We start from the raw sequence: 11,214 nt of genomic DNA, 5'->3' as shown, positions 1-11,214 counted from the left end.
AATTATATCTTCTATTTCATCATCCAAACAGCCAAATATGCCTATTTATTGAATATTTGTACATACTACTACTACTGGTGTTATAGGCATTAGACTTTGAGCAGTCATCGAATTACATAGATAAAACAGTTTATTTACTGTTTATTTACAGTTTAGTTTTATACTGCGGCATGGTCATTGTTACATCCCAATGTATATATTCCCCAGTGTGTGTCTCCATGTGTGTGTGTTCTCCATTTTGTTTGTTTCCTCCCTCCAGCCATTGTTCCCTTCACCATTGGTCAATTCTTCCATTATTGCAATACAGCACCGATTGGTGGATGGCTTCAGACTCCAACACTCAATCCACACCACCCAATCATGGATCACCCCACACCTGTTAAAACATGGCTTCTCACTTCAGTCTTTCTCTCTCTCTGGCATGAGGCTAGGCATGTTGTGTTTTTGGTAAACCTGTAACTTTGACAGTATTGCATTTCGTTTATTGCCTTTGGTGCTTAGTAGTAATTTCCTTGTGTGTGTATGGCCACAGAGAGAGCATTGTTAGTTAATTTGTTTTTGTATATATTCTGCTTTTGTTTCTGTATAATTAATGTGTTTTTCTCTCTTTCTCAGGAAGCACAGATGGGGTGAGCTGCCATTTCCTTTGGACATTGTTTTCTCCTGTTTTGGTTAGGTAAGAGTAGTTTAGGTAATGTAATCTCTTTTACCATAGATTAGATTGTGTTTATTTGGAGTATAGTGGTGTTTGTTTGTTGTTTTGGCCTGGGCTCACCCCTGAGCTACATGTGCTTCCTTTGCCTCTATTCAATAAATATCATTGTTGTTTACAAACCTGGTCCATCTTTTCTGTCAACCAACTGTTATGTTACAGCCCTTTACCCTTAGACTCACAGGGGTCGTAACATAAATGGGGGCTCGTCCGGGATCTTGTAACCCGTGTTCAATTGTTGGTTGATGGATTTGGTGAACTGTGTTTGTTTACACTTGTATAGTTATTAATTAATTTGTGTAAAAATGGCATTTGTGTAAGAAAAAGATAATGGCAGTTAGTACTTTTGATCTGGGGAAATTCTTGAGCAATCCTACTTGGGAAGTGCTAGATAGCTGCCGCAAGGCAGACTTAGTGGAGATTGCCACACATTTTCAACTCTCGGTTCAACAAAAGCATCTTAAGCAGGATATCAGGTGTCTTGTGGTAGATAAGCTGTTGGAGCAGGGGACGCTTGTTTTACCTGCGGTCTCTGATGAACATGCAAGTCCTCCTGGTGAACTTACAGAAGCACCGCCTTCTGAGGAGCAAGCCCATGGTGCTGAAAAGGCAGGTGTGAACGTCACATTGCCACATTTTCACTTGACCTCTCCTGTGTCAACTGGGTCTCGAGAAGGGGCCCAGGTCAAGGTTAGAATAGCCCGTCTCCAGATGGAGGCTCAGGAGAAGGCACAAGCACGTGAGGCGGAGTATCGGCTTCGTAAAATGGAGCTTGAGGCGGAAAATGAAAGGGCTATTAACATCCGTAGGTTGGAGCTTGAGGTGGAAAAAGAGCTCAGACTGCGGGAGTTGGAGCTGGGAGACCAAAGGAGTGGATCCAACTCTGCTACACCGACTCCTCCACAAGGCCCGGGTATGTCCTCCTCCACAGCTTATTCATCACACACTTTTGATATAAGTAAACACATTGCTTTGGTGCCTCCGTTCCGAGAGACAGAAGTTGATACTTATTTTAATGTGTTTGAGCGTATTGCTGCTTCATTGCGCTGGTCAAGAGAGGTCTGGCCTTTGTTGCTTCAATGCAAATTGACTGGTAAAGCCCAAGAGGTTTGTTCAACACTTTCCCTAGAAGATAGTCTATTGTATGATACTGTGAAGGCTGCCATCCTTCGTGCATATGAGCTTGTGCCCGAAGCTTATAGGCAGAGGTTTCGCAGTCACAAGAGAGCTGTCAACCAGACCTTTGTAGAGTTTGCTAGAGAGAAGGGAACTCTCTTTGATAAATGGTGTGCAGCAAGCAAGGCCTCAGATCTTAACTCTCTCAGAGAACTCATTCTATTAGAAGAGTTTAAGAATCGTTTGCCAGAGCGTATTGTAATTTACCTGAGTGAGCAGAAAGTGTCCACTCTGCAACAAGCTGCTGTATTAGCTGATGAGTTTGCGCTAACCCATAAAACTGTGTTTGTAGATAGGCGTGACTCGTTTCTCCCCCATGATTTCTCTCAGAAACATTCTGTCCCCAACCATTCAGAATTCACACACCCCCGACCAAAAATGTCACCTCCACGCTCAAAAGAGGAGCGGACATGTTACTACTGTCATAAATCTGGTCATGTTATTTCTGACTGTTTAACATTGAAACGTAAGCAGCAACCGTCCTCTCAGAACTTTAGACAACCCAAAGGGGTTGGTCTGATTAAAATGGCACCTGATTCCGATCAACAGATGCACAATGATCAGGATGTTCTCGATCCTTGTTTCAGGCCATTTACTTCCAAGGGTTTAGTTTCCTTGACAGGGGATCCAAAAGATCAGTGTACAGTTCAGATCTTACGAGATACTGGAGCCTCACAATCCTTTATCCTCTCTGATGTACTACCTCTGTCTGAGAAATCTTCCTGTGGTTCTAGTGTCCTAGTTCAAGGTATTGAGATGGGTTTCGTGCCAGCCCCGTTACACTGTATTCATGTACAATCTGATTTGGTCACTGGTTTCTTTAAAATAGGGGTGAGACCTTCCTTGCCAGTTAAAGGCATTTCCTTTATCATGGGAAATGATTTAGCTGGAGGACAGGTGAACGCTGTGCTGGAAGTGTTGGATCACCCAGACACAGATTCTCTGCCTGATGACTTGTCTGCAAGTGTTGTCACTCGGGCTCAATTGAAAAGGAGAGGTGATGAAATTAATTTGTCTGACTCTGTTTTTGCTTCAGCTTTTGTCAGGGAGGAGTTGCTGGCTCCAACTTCTGATACCGCTGACAAACCACCGACTCATAGTAAGGTACCCCCACAGACAACTGTAACTAGTTCCGACGCATTGAAGTTACCCGTTACTCGTGAAATGCTAATTACTGCCCAGAAGGCTGACCCTTCTCTTGCTAAATGTTTCTCTTCTCTTGAAACAGAACAGAGGAGAGAGTTGCATTCTTATTTTGTGGATGAAGGAGTTTTGATGCGTACATGGAGGTCCCATGGTACTAGACTGGCAGAGCATGCACAATCGGAGATAGGGCTACCAGATCAGGTACCAGACTGGAGCACTGTTTATCAGATTGTTGTCCCTGCAGTTTATCGTCAGCATGTACTGTTCTTGGCCCATGACCACCCTTGGTCTGGACACTTGGGAGTCACTAAAACATACAACAGAATACTTCAACATTTCTTTTGGCCCGGTTTGAAGTCCGATGTAGCACAGTACTGTCGTACCTGTAGTACTTGTCAGATCACCGGAAAGCCAAACCAGGTAATTCCACCTGCTCCCCTCTGTCCTATACCAGCGGTCGGTGAACCATTTGAACATGTCATAGTTGACTGTGTTGGTCCGTTGCCAAGGACCAAAGCCGGCAATCAGTTTTTGTTGACAATAATGTGTACCGCCACCCGTTTCCCTGAGGCTATCCCTCTTCGCAGAATTACAGCGCCTGTAATAATTAAGGCTTTGACGAAGTTCTTCTCCACGTTTGGACTGCCTAAGGTAGTACAAACGGACCAAGGCACCAACTTCCTGTCTAGGTTATTTGAGCAAGTGTTACAGTCCCTGGGTATCCGACATATAGTGTCCAGTGCCTACCACCCTGAAACTCAGGGGGCTCTAGAACGTTGGCATCAGACCTTAAAGTCCATGCTGCGTAAATATTGCTTAGACACAGAGAAAGATTGGGATGAGGGTGTCCCCCTTGTTCTATTTGCTGCGCGAGAGACCATACAGGAGTCTCTTGGTTTCAGTCCTGCTGAGCTTGTTTTTGGGCACACTGTTAGAGGGCCTCTGAAAGTTCTTAAAGAACGGTTCATGTCAAAGGGTGCCAGCACACCCACTAATGTTCTAGATTTTGTTAGCCAGTTTCGAGAGCGACTGCATCAGGCGTGCTCTCTCGCAAAAGAAGCGCTCTCTTCTTCCCAGAGAACTATGAAACGGCACTATGACGAGAAAGCTGTTTCTCGATCTTTCCAGCCAGGTGATAAGGTTCTAGTCCTGTTACCTATCCTTGGTTCTGCTCTTTCCGCTCGTTTTTCCGGACCGTATGCAATAGACAAGAAGATAAGTGATACAGACTATGTGGTTCGCACCCCTGATCGTAAACGTCACTCTCGTGTTTGCCACATCAATATGCTTAAACCATATTTTTCCAGAGATGGTGTGCAGGTGAAGACCTCAGACCAGACAGCCAGACTGGCCGTCTCTGCTGTTGCCTCAACTCCAATAGTTCCGGACTCTCCTGACGTTAGTGGTGAGGATGTAGATGGCTTGGAGTTGCGCAATGCAGCCCATCAGGGTGCTAGATTGTCCAACACTGAGATGTTATTCAACCTGCCCACTCACTTAGCACACTTACCGGAGGAGCAGCGAGAGGACATCACAAATTTGATTCAGGCCTACATGGCTCTGTTTGGTGATGTTCCCTCCTGTACTTCTGTATTGGCCCATGATATTAATGTTAACAATGCTTTGCCTATCAAGCAACATGCATACCGTGTTAACATCACCAAGAGGGCCATTATGCAACAGGAGGTTGACTATTTGTTAAAACATGGTTTAGCCAAGCCAAGTTGCAGTCCCTGGAGTTCACCTTGCTTGTTAGCTCCCAAATCGGATGGAACTCCTAGATTTTGTACTGATTTCCGAAAGGTAAATGCTGTCACCGTGCCTGATTCCTTCCCACTGCCCCGCATGGAAGATTGTATTGACAACCTTGGATCTGCCACCTATGTTAGCAAACTAGATTTGTTAAAGGGTTACTGGCAGGTCCCTTTGACCCCCCGTGCCTCGGAAATCTCTGCGTTTGTTACTCCTGACAATTTTTTGCAATATACTGTAATGCCTTTTGGAATGCGTAATGCCCCGGCCACTTTCCAGCGACTGGTGACCCTAGTCCTGGCTGGTGTTCCAAATTGTAATGCCTATCTCGATGACCTGGTTGTCTATTCGACCAACTGGCGTGACCACATGACAACCTTGCAAACTGTCTTTGACCGCTTAGCTGGAGCCTCCCTGACCCTTAACCTTGCCAAGTGTGAGTTCGGCAAGGCTACGGTTACCTATCTTGGTAAGCAGGTAGGACAAGGCCAAGTGCGTCCGGTGGATGCAAAAATATCTGCAATCACAACTTTTCCAGTGCCTACTACTAGGCGGGAATTGCGTAGATTCCTTGGGATGGCTGGGTATTACCGTGGTTTTTGCCGGAACTTTTCTTCTGTCGTCACTTCTCTCACTAGCCTGTGTAGCCCGTCCAAACCATTCATGTGGACAGCTGATTGTCAAAATGCATTTGATAGTGTTAAAGCTCTCTTATGCAGTTCCCCTGTTCTCTCTGCTCCAGATTTCTCCCTGCCGTTCCAGCTGGAGGTGGATGCCAGCGGGGTGGGAGCTGGAGGGGTGTTATTACAGGAAGATCATGATGGTGTCAGTCACCCGGTTTGTTATTTCTCCCGGAAATTTAACAAACATCAACTAAACTATTCCACTATTGAAAAGGAGACTTTGGCTATGTTGTATGCGTTGCAACATTTTGAGGTGTATGTCGGTTCGAGCGTATTACCAGTGGTAGTATACACCGACCACAACCCATTGGTTTTTCTGTCGCGGATGTACAACCACAATCAGCGCCTCATGCGTTGGGCGCTCATAGTGCAAAATTATAACCTCAGCATAAAGCATAAGAAGGGGTCTGAGAATGTGTTGGCGGATGCTCTATCTCGGAGTTAAATCTCTCGTGCTGTCGACTTGTTCTATTTTGCTGTCGACTCGTTCTACTGTATATTGCTGTCGACTTGATCTATTTTTGCTGTCTACTCGGTCTATGTTGCTGTGGACTCGTTTTATGTTGCTGCTAGTTTTTTCATAGCTCTTTGTTTTGGAGTGCATGTTATCTCGGGGATGTTATCTCGTTGTTAAAGAAAAAAAAAAAAAAAACATGTTTAGTTGGTAGTTTATGTAGGCATGTTTTTTGTCTTATGTATGGGGGTGTTACATCCCAATGTATATATTCCCCAGTGTGTGTCTCCATGTGTGTGTGTTCTCCATTTTGTTTGTTTCCTCCCTCCAGCCATTGTTCCCTTCACCATTGGTCAATTCTTCCATTATTGCAATACAGCACCGATTGGTGGATGGCTTCAGACTCCAACACTCAATCCACACCACCCAATCATGGATCACCCCACACCTGTTAAAACATGGCTTCTCACTTCAGTCTTTCTCTCTCTCTGGCATGAGGCTAGGCATGTTGTGTTTTTGGTAAACCTGTAACTTTGACAGTATTGCATTTCGTTTATTGCCTTTGGTGCTTAGTAGTAATTTCCTTGTGTGTGTATGGCCACAGAGAGAGCATTGTTAGTTAGTTTGTTTTTGTATATATTCTGCTTTTGTTTCTGTATAATTAATGTGTTTTTCTCTCTTTCTCAGGAAGCACAGATGGGGTGAGCTGCCATTTCCTTTGGACATTGTTTTCTCCTGTTTTGGTTAGGTAAGAGTAGTTTAGGTAATGTAATCTCTTTTACCATAGATTAGATTGTGTTTATTTGGAGTATAGTGGTGTTTGTTTGTTGTTTTGGCCTGGGCTCACCCCTGAGCTACATGTGCTTCCTTTGCCTCTATTCAATAAATATCATTGTTGTTTACAAACCTGGTCCATCTTTTCTGTCAACCAACTGTTATGTTACAGCCCTTTACCCTTAGACTCACAGGGGTCGTAACAGTCATGCTGGACCTACAAAAGGCCTTCGACACTGTCAATCACACCATTCTGATTGACAAGCTAAAAGCAATTGGTTTTGATAGTCTATCAGTGAGCTGGATACAATCCTACCTGGAGGGGAGAGAACAGATGGTGGAGGTAAACGGTACCCTATCCCCCCCCTCCCAGTGAGCTGTGGTGTTCCACAAGGAAGCATACTAGGACCGCTACTGTTCCTAATTTATGCAAATGACATGTCGTCAGCTTGTGACTGCAACTTGTTCCTGTTTGCGGACGACTCAGCCCTGCTGGTCTCTGACAAGAACAAGTTACAGGTTGAAAAACCCCTCAGCTCGGAACTAGGCAAAATCTGCATATGGCTCGCCGATAACAAACTATCATTACACATGGGCAAAACAGAGTCCATTCTCTTCGGTTCAAATAACAAACTCAGCAAGACCGACGGCTTCAGTTACAGTGGGTGACAATATTGTCACAAGGAAAGATGAAATTACCTACCTGGGTTCCATCCTAGAGGCTAATCTTTCCTGTGACAAAATGGCATCCAATGTAATAAAAAAAAGTCAACCAACGAACTCGATTCTTGTACCGGATCTCCTCTCTGGTAAACAAGAATACCCTGAAGACTCTGGCAGGAGCACTCATTCAAGGGTACTACGACTATGCTTGCACCTCATGGTACCAAAGCACCTCAAAGGCACTAAAAACTAAATTACAAACATCTCAAAACAATATACAATATATATACTCTCTTTTCAGGGGTGACCTGACTCCTAGAACCCACCTCACCCCTGCCCACTTTGACAACCTAGGATGGCATAGCCTGTTAAGCCTTAAGGTCCCCCTATAGGAGGACCCCCTGCTTTTCTTTATCATAAATCGATCAATAGAGACCGTATTAGATCCCCAATTATCATATCATGGGGTATCATTGGAAAGCCACACTCATTGGCTACAACCCTGTGCAAAGATTTTCGAGATCACCAAATGATTGACGGAACTAGAGCCCCGGGAGTCGGGGGTGGTAATGTGTACTTTTGCGTACTTTGGGGCACGCCTCACATATCGGCATGTAACTCGAGAACCGCTGAACGGATTTTGTCACCTGAAAGGGCATTCGACAGGCAACACATAGGGCTTTAATTCTATCTATATATTGTATTAAAAGGAATGTACACCCGAGCCACTAGAGGTCGGCAAAGAATCGTCCACATGTGGGCCCTAGGATGTTAAGAGGTTAATGTTTTTAAATATTTTTTTTGTAGCAAAGAGTAAAGACCATAACCCTATCAAAAACAGTAGTCAAAGTGTATATTTTCATTTTACCGATGTTTTATACGATTTATCGGAAATACGAATTTATCGGAAAATGCTAATTATCGTAAAAACCGCAAGGAAATGATGTATGATTTGGCCATAATAAGGTCAAGTTCAAGGTCAAATATGAATTTATAATTAAAATCGATTATCATTAATTACTGTATCTACAAATCCTTCTGTTTAATCATCTTCCCTTTATTCATTTGCTTAGATTGTTTGAGCCGAATCTGGGTTTAACATGATTTGTGGAGCTCCCTCTGGTGTTGTGATCGTGGTATTCACTGACCTTTGGGAAGTATTTTGACATGTACATGGGTACCTTGGTCATGTAGTGTATCTTGTAGAACAGGCTTATAGAGTAGATGACAGAGTACAGCAACTTGCAATGGGCCTGGTCTACAAGATACACTACACGACCAAGGTACCCATGTACATGTCAAAATACTTCCCAAAGGTCAGTGAATACCACGATCACAACACCAGAGGGAGCTCCACAAATCATGTTAAACCCAGATTCGGCTCAAACAAGGGACTAAACACGTTTCGCAATTATGCCACATCAATGTGGAACGCCCTACCCAAAGCTGTAAAGGAATGTGAATCACTACCCACTTTCAAAAACACTCTCAAAGAACACCTACGGGAGACTGCAATTCGAAACTGGCCCTGTACAGTTCCCCCCTCCCACCCAACCCCACCTACCCAACCTCCTCCAATGTACAGTTTCTACGTCAAATGTATATACTCTCTTTTCTGGACTCTTTTTGTATTACAAACAGTACTGTATTTGCAAATCTGGTATGTCATGAATGTAAATATGTAGCAGTACTGTCTATCTGTATGTTGTGTGTGTCATATGTTATGATGAATTGAAAATGGGGGACCCTGATGTAAACAAGACGAAAGTCTTTCTCTGGTCTGCATCCCCTTAACAATTGTATGTATTGAGCTGTACTGTACTCATTCTGCAATCTGTTAATAAAGTTTTCAATCAATCAATCAATATTGCCTAAAAATGGAACACGGAATAAATAATTTTGGATTGATTATTGACATATCTCTACTGTATTTCTTTGATTTCGTTTTGATAAAAATACAGAATAATATAGCCTATATACAGAAAGTTGGAGAACTATCTCTCTCTCTCTCTTGCTCTCACACACACACACAAAGGGAGCCGCATGTGATTGGTGGAGGCGGGACCCTTACAAAAAACTGTTGCTGCTAATCATTGACACATGCTAGCCTGTAATAATCCCCCCCAGAAAAATCTACTTTGCATTTGATATATTGCAAATATATGCCATCACACACACTGGCATTTAAAGGGTTAGAATTATAAAATTAATATGTGGTGTTATGATCAGGGCTGAAGTTGAATAAAATATTGTATTTTCTTCAATCTGAGATTACAAAAAAACAGAAAATCCATCGAAATCAGTGTTGTTGCTAATCATACATATGCTAGCCTGTTTTTTAACAATAATTTGTGATGCCATAACAAACACTGGCATTTAAAGGGTACAAATTAAAAAATTCCTGCACCAGAATGCAGGAAATTAAGTCTTTGTAACAAAGAAATTCCTGGTGGTGGACCCCCAGACCCCCTGCTTAAAAAGTGGCCTGACTGGGGCTATATTTTGCACTATATTTCCTGGCCTGAATGATTTCCCCTGTCCGGCCCTGGTTAAAAGTCTCCAATGCTTATTAGTGTGTGTGCGTTTGAACGTTTGCATGTTTCAACCATACTGTTGTGAAGGGCCAGATTAAAGTTGTGAATCTACATTTATTGTTTTATATACTTTGTATATTATTTATATGCTGTCAAACGATTAAAATATTTAACTCGATTAATCGCATGATTGTCCATAGTTAACTCGCGATTAATCGCAAATTAATCGCATTTCTATTTTTAATTTTTTTTTTACCTTAAACAGATCTTTTTCAAGTTCCAAGTTTTAATACTCTTATCAACATGCGAGTCAACACATGCTTGCTTTATGCAGCCATTTAACACAAAAGGATGACCCTCATGCATTGCAAATTTGCATCAAATTCAAAACAGAGTGATGCACAAAATAACTTAAAAGAAAATAATAATTTAAAACAATGAATAAAGTGTGCATGAAATAATAGGGGAAAGAAAACGTTAGGAACTTGTTACATTCACACACACAAGGGCTGATTAATCACACACACCCCTCTCTCCCTCACACACACACTCTCCCAGCTCTCTTTCTCTTTTGCCCCTTCCTCATCTCTCTCACACCCCTCTCTCTCTATATCACACACACACACACTTCAGAAACAAACATAGTATAAACGAACAATAATCGCTAAACGAACAATAATCACTATGCAACAACCATCAAATGCACACAGCACACACACCCACACACTCACTCAAACAAACAACACACTGCAGCACCCACTCTCCACACTTTAGATCACACAAACACACTTACACTTTATATTTATTGATAAAGGATTTGCACTACAACTCGTACACCTACTGTGAATTGTACCTAAATTGCACCTCGTCCCATTTCTCCATTTCTGCCTTGCACTATATAGTATTGTATATAGTATTGTATATTAGTACACTCGTCCCATTTCTCCATTTCTGCCTTGCACTATATAGTATTGTATATAGTATTGTATATTAGTACACTGCACAGTATTGTATATTGTATGGTAACTACGTCTATTCTGCATCGAACATTGTACATATGTCTAAACTGAACACTGTGACCTTTTTTTTACTTCTAATTTTACTATGTTTTTATTTCATACTTATCTTGTCTTGCACAGTCTCTGGAGCGCAACAGTAAGAAGCATTTTGTACAAAAGTATTCTGTACTTCTGTATGACAACTATTAAAGAAACTTGAAACTTGAATAATACACCTGAGTGAAGTCTAGTAAAAAAAATTTTTTTTTTTTAGTTAATCTTGAGTTAAAAAAATTAGTGGCATTAATAGAATCGGGAGTTA

The sequence above is a fragment of the Notolepis coatsorum genome (assembly GCF_963971535.1).
Source record: "Notolepis coatsorum genome assembly, chromosome: 12".
Taxonomy (NCBI): Eukaryota; Metazoa; Chordata; class Actinopteri; order Aulopiformes; family Paralepididae; genus Notolepis; species Notolepis coatsorum.
This window is presented reverse-complemented; position numbering follows the sequence as displayed.